Raw genomic sequence first — 14,394 nt, 5'->3', positions numbered from 1 at the left:
TTCCGTGTGTATATATATGACGTGCTTCTTCCTAATAAAAAAATCAGTTGTAAGCTCAGTGCTGGTTTGTGTGTCTCGTCTCTTGGTCCGTGTGTGTTTGCACTTTTGAACCATGACTATGACATTAAATAATAAATTATTTAGTGGTCATACATGTATAGAATGTCTAACGCATGGTTTGAAAGAAGAAAACGCACAAGAAAAAATTTGGTAAGTATAGTCCTTTAAATTTGGATGGCTACTCAGTAATTGATAACGGAAGTGCTGAAAACCACACCAGGTAGATTGAAAGTAGCTTTTTCCTGCAATTAGATGGTGTGTTCACAAAGTGTATATAACCTTCAGAAGATTCACATGTACTCGCCAAAAATTGCGCTGTACAGCCGTAGGTTCTTAAATGCTTCTTTTTCGCCACGCCCCTTCAATGTGTACATAAGGGCCACAGGAGTCTTCACTAGTCTTCATAATAAGTTTTGTAGCGTCATCAGCTGGCTCACTCCCAATGAGTGCTAGCTTTTTGATCTGAAATAGACTATACAGAATATACAAAGTGAACTATGCCATGAAAACCATACACTGAACCATTCATAAAACTCCCTCTTCGAGGAACCATGTGCAAGTCAACAAAAAATCAGAAGGATGTAGAACAGGATAATACAGGGGACTCAAAGAGACCTATGATCACAATGGTATGACTCAGCTTAATAATAACAGAATTCTCTGCTGTCTTCTAAACGACCATCTTTGCATCGTCATATTAACTTCCTTTTATGCACGACTCAATGGCATACGCTTCCCAAACAATAAGATAAGGGGGACAAAGTGAAGCCATTACTTTAAGTCCACCTTGGACTATGGCAAAATTGTAGTCTGGAGCTTAATGAGTAATGTAAGAACATAACCGCCAGCTGCCACTATGAACAGCAAGGCTAATGCTTGTGCTAATTTCTTGTAGTAGGCTAGATATTATATACAGCAAATCCTCTTTCAAATACACTTGTACAAAATGAAGCTTTCAGGTCTACAAATCCAAATGCAACATGAGGCAATTTCGAAGTCCCAACTTAATCTGAAGTGGACTCACCATATGTAGAGGGCTCAAATTAAACTACAGCAGAACAAAACACTATGCATCAAAATTATATTAAAAGGAATCAATACGTTGCCAGTAGTTCATAGGCACAAGTGAAAGAAATGCCATATACCCAGTCGAAAAAAAACACTAGCCCGTTTCTGGTGTTTACACCAAACTGGCTTTTTAAACACGGGTTCTGGTGTGACCGTGTCTGGTGCTCCGACCAGGCCAGGATTTTCAGACACGGGTCCTAATGTGGCGTAGTGTGGTGTGCTTTAGTCTGTCCTGGTCTGGTTTTTTGTGCTGTGACCCGGTCGTCTGATACCGGCTCTGGTGTGCTTTGGTTTAGTGTTTCCTGGTGTGGTCGGTGTACCATTAGATTTGGTGCGGTTGGTATACCGTAGAATGTCTTGATTGAGATGCTGTGAGTTTGGACATACTATCGTGAGAAAAATTAAGAGATCCCAGCGAATGCATGCCAAATGTGTAAAACGGCAAGCACTCCTGATGTTGAGTCAGGTGCACTAACATCCATCAATCTCGCTGCGCCGGCCTTGATGGCACGAGCATTTCATCAGGTGGCACATGCACGCAGTTAGGCATAGTGTGGCACACACTCGCAGCATCATAATTTTTCACATGATTGTACATTGGAGCATGCACATAACCACATCATTTCTGTTCTTGCCGAAGACTAAGAGCAAGCATGTATCGTAAAGAAAAAATGCTCACATTTGCACAAAAGCATCCTTAGCTTCATTGGTAGACAAAATTTGCAGAATAGCCAAGATGAAGGCCCCTAGCATCATAGCGTGCATCTTTTCTGACAAAGTTGAATAGGTTGAATTTCCCTGATAGCAGCTTGACTTCAGCTGTGTAGCCACAATGCCTGAAGAACAACAGAACAAAATCACGAATTTGTGTGAAATACACTATAATAATCACTGTGCAAAGAAAACCAGCAAATACTGCTATTAAATTTAGCTCAGTGGTGCAAACATACAGTACACATTCAATACGACTTGCAATGCCTCTGCAGTAAATCAACTATCTTCTGCTTTATAGTAAATCAATGCTACTCACATAAAGCACCCAACTTGCATTAATTTGCTTGAAATCAGTCTCTGGATGAGCAAGTATTTCACACATTCATTCACACAGTACGATGAACACGGACAAGGGGGAAGACACCGAAAAACACTGAGGTGCCTCCTCCCTTGCCCCTGTTCATCATCATGCTGTGTAAATGAAAATGTGAATTATTGCGTTGTGTTTTTCTTTTGTATTCATAGCTAACTGCATATATTTACAATACAGTTGGGTACGCCTGCATCATTATCTGAATTCCTATCATATTTTAGCATTGCAGCTGATATTGAGCATGACAGTCCTTCTAACACAGTCAGACTTTCTGAGACAATCAACAGCACTCTAGCATCTCCGGTAATTTGATTCATTACGAGGCTCAGAGATACTAATACTTGGTAGCCTAGAGAAATAAATTGATATGAAAATTCTACTGCTGCAGAAAACAAAAAATAAGAGAAATCAAGGAATTACAGAAATGATTACAAGATGCCCATAAAGATGGGCACAAAAAGGAGATAAGATGTAGTTCGACTAAAAAAAATATCAGAGGCGAGTATATTTCAGGGTGACAAATCCACGTATTGAGACTTTTTATGCGCACAGGGTGCAGAACTGCAAAGCACTGCAAGGCTGGCTGCATCTATTTAGAAGGCCATTCCTCTTCATTTCTTCCAAAAAAGTGGCAGCAAAGCATAAAAAGCCGACTGCTGAAATTTATTTTCAGCTGAATGCCACATACAAAATGACAAGCGTGGAATGTTAATGATTCGAAAGGAAACCTTAAACAAGATGCGATGAACTCTGGCACTGGTAAAACCCTAACAGATGTGCAAAAAAAAAGCTGCCAGATTATTTTTCCTGCTGAATGTATTAAAACCAAAGCTGCCTGAGCGCACATGAGTTTTGTTTAGGTATAGCTTGCTATACACATCCTGAGCCTCTGGTGCAGTTGACTGCAGAGTACCTGCAGACACTTGCACACATACAAAACCCACACTAGAATCTGCGTACTGTGCATTGCCCACTATAGTGCCTAGCACGCCCTGTCTTCCAGTGAGATGCACTTCTTTTGGTGCATCCAGTCGTTAGGGTTCCAGGTTTAAAAAATGTCCGAGTTGATTATGAGTTAAGTGAATAAGCTTAACAAGTTGACTGGTTCTAAGCAGGCAGATCACTTGCAAGAGCCGCTTCTCACAGCAAGGCAGAAAACAATAATGGCTTCAGGACACTGCAGTGCAGGGCTCCAAATTAGTTTAGACCAAGTGGGGTTCGTTAAGCTTCGCTGACATTGGCAGACCGGCGCCTTTTCCAAAGTAGCAATGTTTACTGCCACACATATACATAACTCACAAGTCACATGATTCCTCCCAACATGTATGCAACAAAGTATTGCAACCGCTTCGAGCCATCTCTACAGGCCCCACCGGGCCGTCCCTGCTAAGTGTGAAAAAAGTGGCTAAGATATGCTATGTCATATTCAATACTACAAACTATTTTTACAAAGCATGCAGCAAAGCTAGCGAAAGAGTTCTCAAGCACACCTATGCTTGAGTAAAAAGTAGCCAAAATCTTATTACATGTAAACTGAAGTAGCCGAAGTTAGAACGTGATTTGTAAAACTGTATGCATAACAGCTAGACAAGAGAGCAGAGAAGGTAAGGGCAAACAGGGGCTCATTATGGGCTACATGATGGACTCTAACAGTAACTTCCATCATGGCATCTGACAGTTAAACAATAGGCCAGCTAGCATTCAATTCAAGCTTATTTCCATGCAAAATGCTTTCAGTGATGGCTACAAGTTATAACATACAAATTTTCGTTGTTAAGTAGAAGTAACCAGAGGATTCATGGACGATGGCAAATGTGGCGGCACCCACGAATGCCTATACTGAGTCAGCATCACTTAGGCCTCAGTACCTAAAATCCAAGCTTCAGGGCAAATGACTGCTAAGTACCGTCCGTCTTCTGTTTCCATGGCATGAGAAGTAGATATCCACTAATAGTTATTCCTTATGAGTAATTTCACTGATCATGCACTGCCGCACTGCACATAGAGCCTAGGCTTTTAAGCTGCTTTTATCCTCACACGAGCTAACTGAAACCATCAATCAACCTCCTGTAAATAAACTTTCACATGAAGACATCTACAATTATTTGATCACGCCTTGTATGTTTGGCATTATCCTTTGTTTGGCGCTTTCATATTATAAACCCCTAACAAACCTGAGTCGTAATTCTCACATACACTGATGGAGTGAGTATATGCCCCTGAGATAAATCCAGCTACAGCTAGCAATTACCTCTCAGTTCATCCATTTTTCACACTCCAGCGCACAAAAATACACGAACGAAGAGGATAGACACCACGGACACCGGACATATTTTTTGTGCGCTGGAATGATGTCTCGTAATTCCCAGAACCGACTATCCCAGCCCTCTATGCTTAGCTTTGTGGAGAACCTTTTCCTTGCCTTCCGCTGCCACCTCCTGAGCACTTGCCACTGGAACTGCATAGTACAACTGCTTCTGTTGACCAGATGGGAATGGCAGTTCTCTTGTGAAATACAGCATCTTTTGGGATTCCTTTCACGATGTAATACATTGCCTTCTCTACCTTGAATTTAGATACACCTAAAGGAAAAAGAACACGCATATAAAAATTCTTAGCCATATTTGCAGCCAGGAATATGATAATAATTGTATTTGTACGCTTCATAGCAACAACAGCAGTATGCTTTAACGCCTGTTGAAGCAAGAAAGTAAGAAATCATTTCGTTTATTACCAACACAAGACTTGCACCTTGACGTTGATGGTGTCATGCAATAGTGGTGAGTTCTGATAGCAGTGTGAAGTACAAAAGGCAACTGCTTGCCTCGAATTTTAGAACATGCAACTTTAACTCCACAATTATTGAAAAAATTTGACTTCATCCTTGAAAATCGCAGATTAGTATGTGTGGTAGCAAATACTGAAAATAAAATAGTAGGAACACTGCCACTGTTTAAATCAACACGCGGTGACTGGTTTGGTTTATGGTTTGGTTTATATAGGTTTAACGTCCCAAAGCGACTCAGGCTATGAGAGACACGGTAATGAAGGGCTCCAGAAGTTTCGAGTACCTGGGGTTCTTTAGAGTGCTCTGACACCGCACAGTACACGGGCCTCAAGAATTTCGCCTTCATCGAAATTTGACCGCCGCGGCCGGGATTGAATTCGCGTCTTTCAGGCCAGCAGCCGAGTGCCATAACCACTCAGCCACCGCGGCGGCTTCGCAGTGACTGGTAAGAGCAATTTGCTAATTGCAGTTCTTGCCCATGCCCTTGTCAAGCAAGGCACTAATGCCGGTTGACCTGTAGTAAATCTAACGTGTCCTCAACATGCTGCCTGGTTAGCAAAGTTCTTGTAGTCAAAATTGAACGAAACATTATTTTTTCAGCTAGAAGCGCATGAACTATTGATATAGTCCAAGGCAAACAACTTAGTGCCTTAGAATAGTGTTCAACGAGGGGCCCACACGTAGAGACACTTGACTTGCCACTGTTTCCTTATACAAAGTAATACAGGAGTGCATGGCCTGTGGTGTTCAAGCTAAGAAATACAAAATATAAATAGAAACAAAACTGAAGTGCAAAGAAAAATTATACAAGTTCTGTCATTACACCTTATGTGACACTAGAGAGTACATGTTCATAAAGAAGTAGAAAATGGTCATTTTGAAATTTTGCACAATCACCAAATTGTCATGAGCAGTCAGTATGCCTTTTTTCCCACAAAAGGTTTCCAGCGGCTCCAGTGCACTTCAGTTTCTTTTTAGTACAGTGCCTTTAAAAGACAGAAATTGGTCAAGGGCCACAAAATGGTAATAACTGTGTATCACCATTTTCATATCTATGCTTCATTAATTTTTAACACAACCTCCAATATGACCCACACGATTTGCTGCAGGAGCAGGATTCCAGTGTGCACCACTCACATTCAATGAAGGACCTGGCTGCCTTTTCCAAGTGTTATACTAATTTTCACAATGAAAGTACCGTTGAGCGAGTTTGACAGCAAGCAAAAACATGATTTGAACCCAATAGCATAAGGAAATTTTAAACTGGTCCATAACAATATGCTTGTAACAAGACAACTTCAGGTGTCAATACTCAGCAAAGTTGCCATCAGATCTCAGCTTTGGTGTGCTCATAAAGGGAGGGTGGGGTGCTTAGTTATAATGACCAATTGTCACGGCTGGTACATTGTGCTACCTACTTCAATGATGAAGGATGTGACAAACTACCCTCCAAAATCTGACATCTGGCATAAAGGCTGAAAAGCAAAAACAAATGAAGGACCACTAAGACCTGAAATTATTTCCTGCTTGAACAGTTATGCACATCCTAAAAGAAGCTGACAAACGGCACAAAGTTATACTGGTATTTTGGCCTCAGATGCTCGCTCATTTGAGCCTCAGTATCCTAACTAAAGCAATAAAAAAGACATGACTGTTGAAGGCATCATAAGTTCCTGTAAAGCTCATCAGCAGTGAGAAAAACAAATTCTAACCTTCATAATAATATAAAATTCAGCCAATGAGGCCACTGTGTCAGTCACCAACTAAGAGACCATGTACAAACTATACACTGTAAATGCACAAACTCTACATGAGAGCAAAGCATGCCCTGCACTTGTGAAACACATTTGTGTCAATGTAAGATTCTTGGCAAACAGTAGGTATCACCATTATTGGCATGTGCTAAAAAGGAAGAGGGCACCTTAATGATGCTGTACAATTTAGAATTCAGCCTTTCAGTAAACTATATTTTGTCTAGTGCCATGAGCACCGTCAGAGGAGAAGGCAAAAATGAAAGGAAAGCTGCCAGGTCTCATGAGGCCTGCCACAAAAAAGAACACTGAACAGAAGTGGTGCACAAACCAAAAAGAAGGGATGCACTATGCGATTACAGGACACAAAATAACACAGGAAAACAGGGCCTAACCAATGAATGAAAAGAGAACAACCAAAAGAAGGTAAGCAGTACTGAACACTGCTAACTCTGCAAATTGAGAACAGTGAAATAGACAACACCTAAAAAATAAGTTTCAAGGACTATAAAAACGTAACTTTGGTCACATATTTTTTAAACGCTGCATTAGACATTAGAATACATAAATCCCCAAGTGGTATTTGCCTACCATTAAATAATTTATAATTCCATTCCCTTCTCTGATGTTGTTTAGGCTTGATCAGCCGAATGATGGCTGTGATGCATAGTTGGCCTTTAGGTCTGCTGAGGCATGAAAAAGGCTACAATATAAATGTTGATATGCAATTTTCATGCACTACAACACCTAAAACAGCCTGTTTCAAAAGCTGGAATGATAACAATTGCCATAGCAGCAGTTATATTACCAGTTTTCTTGCTTTTGACATGACCTTAAAACCAACTACACGTCGCAGCCATCGTTCGGTTTATAATACTGAAACAACAAGGAGAAAGTCAATTATAAATTATTTACCAGTCATAGAGCAAATATCACGGGGTGGTCCATGTGCAGGTGCGGACAGAAGTAGACGGAGCGCGCCGCACAAGAACTGCGTGTCAACGCCGCCTAGCCAAACCAGACGAAAGTTCGAAATCGCCACGTGCATGAGCAGGCCCGCTTCCGGCGCGACCCTCTCAATGCTCCGCTTGCCTCGCATTCGTCCGGCGTCTGTGTCGTGCTGATAATGATCATGATCGAATGGTCGTGCTCTGTGTAGCTAGCGAACATTTCGGAAAACAAAGACCGCTGTCTTGATAAGGCAAATTGCGCGGGGACGCCTCTACCATTAAGCCGCTTCGTTTGAGACAGCTGGAGGCGTGTTTGCGCCGCAAACAACCCGCATGTTTCGAACTTTTGCTGCCGCTGGGACTCTGCTGCGTCTCACTCGCAAGCAAACGCGCTCGAAACACTCGGCATACTGCCGCAGTTTTGTGTTAATTTTCTTCAGTTATCACTGATGATTCGCCTTGTCCCTACCAGGCGCTGGCGCAGCACTAGTGCATGCACCCTGCCTGTCTCCCTCGAAACAAACTGCCCCTATACTGGATCCTGCTCTTATCACCACTGAGACAGTGCGCTGCGTATCGCGCTGTCATGTGCAGAGCAGAGCTCATGGTAAACACTTTGCATGCACCTTCGGATCTTAGGATGACTACAAGCACCCGCTGTCTCACCCACACGAATGCTGTGGCAGCAGTGCGTCACTGTTGCGTGCCCCGCGTGCGAAATTCGGCATATAGGTGCCCGTGATCGCCCACTAATCAGAGTATGAGCCATGACAGAAGCCGGCAAGCGATCCAAACTCTTCTGTGCGAGCTGCATTACTTCACTGCTACCAGTTACATATAGACATTGGTCTGTTTGAGAATATAGGTGTGGAAACCGAACAGCTGCATCCAGCACATTTGGAAGCAGTCACTATCCTTGAGACGCTGGATCGCGCTGCAAAAAGCGCCAAAAGCGGCGGTTTCATCTCATTTTAGGCAGACCTCCTAGGCTAGGTTCCAATGCAGGAGCACTGTGGTGCAGTACAGACACACAGGGCGCATGCTTTGCCCTCCGTCGGTTCCTCGTAGGTGCAAGCCGAAAATGAACGGTAACTGTATTAAAAGAACCCGAAGCTGCGGTAATGGATCGAGTGTTTTTGAGTTTATTTGGTCTATAGCGAGATGGAAATGAATCCCAGAGGCAACTAAAGTTTGAAGGACGCGTGCTATTTGCGATGGAAACGTGCCTACAGCTGCCACAGATGAAACAACATAATGATAGCGTCGCCCCCGCGGGATTTGTGGCATCAAGGGCAGCGGTCTGTGCGCTCCGAAATGCCCGCTCGCTACTAAGGGCACAACCATCCGACCATAATCATCATCAGCGTGACCCTGACTACGGCCGAATTCGAGGCAAGCGGAGCAATGAGAGGGTTGCGCTGGTCGGGGGCCTGCATATGCGTGTCGCGATTTTGAGCTTACGTGTGGTTTTGGTAGGCGGCGCTGAAAAGCAGTTCTTTCTTGTGCGGCACGCTCCGTTTACTTCTGTCCACGCCTGGACATTAACGTCTAAGGCATTTGAAAAAAGACGCAAGCAAACATCTGGTGTCCATAGTATATGCAGTTTCTTTCAAGATTTGTTGAACTATGATATCAGGTAGCATGCCGAAAGGCTGAGTCAAACAGGTCACTACAAGCTCCTAATTTCCTGTAAGTGTATTAGAGCAAGTATATTCACTGAACTTGCACAGTGTCATCACCAAGCAAGTGAAATGGCAAAAAAATCAAAACTGACCAAGATAATCACCGAGGTAACAATTTATGGTGAACATTCACCTTTTTCATTTAGCACTTTTAGCTTTTTTGTGCACAGGCTATAATTCAAGAAACCTTGAAGTAGTTTGCAGTAGACAGTGCTTATTTTCCACTCAGATCTAGAGGCAGTACAGATATTGCAACTACAGTAAAAAGTTCTTTTAACAGTACCTCTTGCTGGACTAGTTGGTGTAACATTGTGTAACAAAAGTAAAAACAGCGCTAATTTTTACATAAACAACACAGAAAGAACAGACAGGACGGGCGCTGTCCTGTCTGTTCTTTCTGTGTGGTTTGTGTAAAAATTAGCACTGTTTCTACTTTCGTTATACAGTGAGAGGCCACAGAAGAGAAAATGTCAAGTCCAATTAATGTTTCATCTTTGATGTGCATTTATAGCTGCACTATATAACACCATTCATATTCTTTTCATCAAGTGAAATAAGACGTATTTGCTGGACCAGTCTCAGAGGAGTGCCATGTGACACCGGCATTACTGCAGAAGCTTGACATGGTTATCCTTCTACTATGATTGTCTATGACGAGTGCCATGGGAGATGGATACTAGAGGAAAAAAGAATAAAAGCATTGTTCTCATGCTGTAATATCACCTTAGAATGCTGCCCTGTAGCCCATTACTTCATATTGGCATTTTTTAAAGCCTGGCTGCATTGAAGGGGGTTTCTAGTGACTCGAGAACAGGTGGGGAGGGAACTAGAGAGGGACAGAGAGAAAGCAGCTGAGCTGAGGCTATGCCAGTGTGCTCGTTGTTGCTGTGTAGCCTTGGAGCTGAGCGGCCAGCTCTGGACTCAATCGTGGTATGAGGGTGCGGGTTTCTCTTTTTCTTGCACCCTGTGTGTTGTGCAGTCAACGTTGCATTTTTTGCATCTTAGCTATAAGAAAACATGTTAATGATTCTTGCTAAAAATCACCACGAAATTTTAAAAATGACAGGAGAAATGTTTCAAAAACCACTAAAAAGAAAAATAAAATTGGTTGCTTGCTTCGGATTCATACGCTCCCTACATTCTAGTACAGGGAGTCTCAGATTCCTCGCTAGTTTTATAAGGGTTCCGAGGCCAGCCGAGACCCACCTGTATTTAAGCACTGCTTCTTTCTGAGCATGAAACTGGCACTATCTAAAGATGACCTATTGAGAAGAGACACACACGTTATTTTGAATAGGGGAATGCCAATACATGCCATCAACGTTCTGGTCCAAAGCAGACATTGCAACACACATCTTAATGCAGAGGTGAAAAAAAACAGATCCGAGAAAACTCGACACATACTTGTGCTCTGCAATGTACGCTGAACGGGCACAGACAAGAACAGCCCCAAATCTGGACAGTGGAGACATCTCCGATGAAGCTCTTTTCAGACCTCTTCACTACTGAAGAGAAGGCACTTCACCTGCATAACATCATAATTTCCAGCTGTGTATTTTGCACCCACAATGCTTGGCACTTCCTGATAATTATTTGTATTGCTGGCATTTCACACAACCACAAGAAAATGTTTAAACAGCCAAACTTCAAATACATAACGCCACTTGCTCACACTAGTTTTTATGATAAGCTCTGTACTACCTAGGTTATTCGAAACCACTTAATTTGAAAGGGCTACAAAGCGCTCTATTTCTAGGGCTACTTCTTCGTCATCATTTAGCAATGATTTTTATTCACGGCCGCCAGCAACTAAAAGAACTTTACAGCTGCAGGCAACGTTACCAATGTTACAAAAGCGATTGCACAGGCAGCTACCTGTTGTGGTATCGCAGTGACGCGTCGCTTCAATTCACTCAGTCGCTTGCATGCCTTGACGCGTCACACCCCTCCCACTCTGAGCTTGACAGCTGGTGTAATCGGCTCGTAGAGGTGTGTTCTAACCTTAAGACGCTACATCAGATCACTATAAAGACGCACATACGCGTAGCGAATAACAGAACGCTAAACAGACCGCGCGGCGCACGCTATCGGCAGTCCGCAACGGGCCGACACTGGCGTCAAAAACACGCGTGCAGGCAGTGCACGATCCCGTCCCACGTCGAATAATGAACAGGAAGTCGGGCAACCACCTTAACGAAAGCCCAAAACATAGTGACGAGCCTTGCTGGGCGGTATACAATTGCCACATTTACAATTAGGACTCCTACGCGTGCCTGCCATTCAGCAAACGCATCTATGCATACACCTCGGCGCTCGCGTCGCAACGCATACACTGTGAACACTGACGGACCAGCAGTTTGATGATTCGATGTGGAATGCAACTTTGCTGCCGCGGAAACAACCAGTGACTCACGCGCAATGCCGAAGGGAAACGAACAGGACAGAGCTGACAGAGCCTCGTCCCTTCCGCGTCTTCTCGCCTTTGCGCTCGCTCGATTATTTACGCGGTGGCAAATTGCACGCACTCTTGCGCTACACTATGGGTCTCACCTGGAAACGAAGACTACGCATTCCAGTAACCGCTTTATTCTCTTGCTTCGCAGCGGCTACGGTTGAAGCCGAACGTGTTGTCAATATGAAACGGCTCCATGCTTCTCGGCGTGGTGACTTTTCACCAAGTACGCGAACGGCTGCATTGCTGACACGCGGCGCAAGCTACGATAAGCAGGAAATCCAAACGGAAGTTTGAAGGAACGATTTTGAAACCAGACACAAACAGCGCACGAACAGCAGCAGCACGGAGCACGCATGGTAAATATATACTGCGAACTGTTACAAAATTGCAGTTAGACTAAGGCGCTCCGCGCCTCCGTGCATCATTTCCAGCCAGTTTTCATGTCAAAAGCAGGCGACAATGTTTCAGCTCCTTGCAGAACAACATTACAAATTGTTTTCTTAGTTTTTCTCTTTTCTTTCTGGTCTTTTGCCGACCGGATTAACGAGCTTTCACTGCATATTTTTTAGCACAGCACCAAATTTCTCGTAAACCACATTTCGCCTTATGCTAGAAAGATATGATCTGGAGAACAAGTCTGGTTTACTCAAATTCAAGAAAAAAAAGTTAATCTCGAAGGTGCTATTGTAGATTTCAACAAAATGTGTATTACTGCAAAATCTCAAATTATACAAACAATAAGGGACCATAAAAAATTCAAATTATCAAATGACCCCCAACAAAACTGACAAGAACCGTTTGTACCAGGTCGGAAGAGGGGACCGCCTCAGTTATTGCTGGCAGCCGGAATTCGTCTACCTATATGGTTTGCGATTTTGAAGCGCATATAACTTAAATTACATGCTTAATTCCATATTCTATGCAGAATATATTTAGCTTGAACGCGGGAATGCAAGCTATTTGCCCACATTCGTCTGGCTTCATCAACGTGCTGAGTGGCAGCCCATATACTGCGAATATAATATATGCCCGCACTTCACCCATGCGCCCATGCTCCATCGCTGTGGTACCCATGCAGCCCTTTTACATGTAATGTAGGATATGCAGCCAGGCTAATGTAAGTGCAACTACATGTCCATAGGTGTCGCCGGGCAACCATCGGTAACATTACGCGTGATGTTTCTGCACTGCAAACTCCAGAATAATCGACGCAGGACTTACGAAGGCTACAGGCTGAAATATACTCCTGTTTCCACACACAGTGTCGTCAGAGTGATTCACGGCAAGCCCCCATCGCGGTTGCCCGCAATTCACCGTCGTATAGCCCAGGTTCACGCACACACATTTTGCCACTGCATAGTCCACACATAGCCCTTTTCTACCAGATATGTAGGCGGGGAAGGTGTGGGAATGGCTGATATATGCCCATGCGCCACCCACGTATTTTCTACGCAGTGCCTTTGTAGGCTGTAGGCGGGAATATTGTATGTTTGCCCACACGCATCTAGCCTCCTTGGATCCTTGAGGGTGCTGCAGGGGCCGCCTCTATTGGGTTTGCCCGCACTTCACCATCATGTAACCCCATATTTTATGCACACGAACTGCATGCAGCCCATGCTTAGCCCTTTCATACCCTGGTTAGGATAAAGGCGGGGAAGATGCGGAAATGACAAACGTGCCCACGCCTAGCCCATGCGGGACCAACGTAGGCGTTGCTCAGACAGCCCAAACTGCATGCCTACAACGCTTCGCCGCTGTGCAGCCCAAAGTTTAGCCCCTATATTTTCCACACGGGACCCATGTAGGCCGAAGGCGGGAATACTATCTCTCTGCCCACACAAAACCACCGTGGCTCCCTCAAGGCGCTGCACGGGAAGCCCCAAGAGGGGCTGCCCACACTGAACCATGATAGAGCCCGCACTGTTGCCCCGCATGTATCTGTGGTGGCATGCATACAGCCCATACTTAGCCCTTTCATACCCTGTTTAGGATAGAGGCGGGGAAGATGCGGAAATGACAAATGTGCCCACGCCTAGCCCATGCGGGACCAACGTAGGCGTTGCTTAGACAGCCCAAACTGCATGCCTACAACGCTTCGCCGCTGTGCAGCCCAAAGGTTAGCCCCTGTATTTTCCACACGGGACCCATGTAGGCCGAAGGCGGGAATACTATCTCTCTGCCCACACAAAACCACCGTGGCTCCCTCAAGGCGCTGCACGGGAAGCCCCAAGAGGGGCTGCCCACACTGAACCATGATAGAGCCCTCACTGTTGCCCGCATGTATCTGTGGTGGCATGCATACAGCCCATACTTAGCCCTTTCATACCCTGTTTAGGATAGAGGCGGGGAAGATGCGGAAATGACAAATGTGCCCACGCCTAGCCCATGCGGGACCAACGTAGGCGTTGCTTAGACAGCCCAAACTGCATGCCTACAACGCTTCGCCGTTGTGCAGCCCAAAGTTTAGCCCCTATATTTTCCACACGGGACCCATGTAGGCCGAAGACGGGAATACTATCTCTCTGCCCACACAAAACCACCGTGGCTCCCTCA

At 44.4% G+C, this 14,394-nt stretch overlaps 1 long non-coding RNA gene across 1 annotated transcript; it reads right to left on the bottom strand.

The window, feature by feature from the left end:
* Positions 1-372: 372 nt before the first annotated feature.
* Positions 373-12,142, bottom strand: LOC144101903 (uncharacterized). Its single transcript, XR_013308097.1, has 4 exons — positions 11,937-12,142; positions 10,791-10,911; positions 1,808-1,964; positions 373-522 (listed from the first exon to the last, which is right to left on the bottom strand). It is a non-coding gene; the product is annotated as an uncharacterized LOC144101903 (long non-coding RNA).
* Positions 12,143-14,394: the final 2,252 nt, after the last annotated feature.

Source organism: Amblyomma americanum, chromosome 1 (genome assembly GCF_052857255.1).
Source record: "Amblyomma americanum isolate KBUSLIRL-KWMA chromosome 1, ASM5285725v1, whole genome shotgun sequence".
Lineage (NCBI taxonomy): Eukaryota > Metazoa > Arthropoda > Arachnida > Ixodida > Ixodidae > Amblyomma > Amblyomma americanum.
The sequence above is the reverse complement of the archived record's forward strand: the minus strand, read 5'-3'. Positions and strand labels throughout refer to the sequence as shown.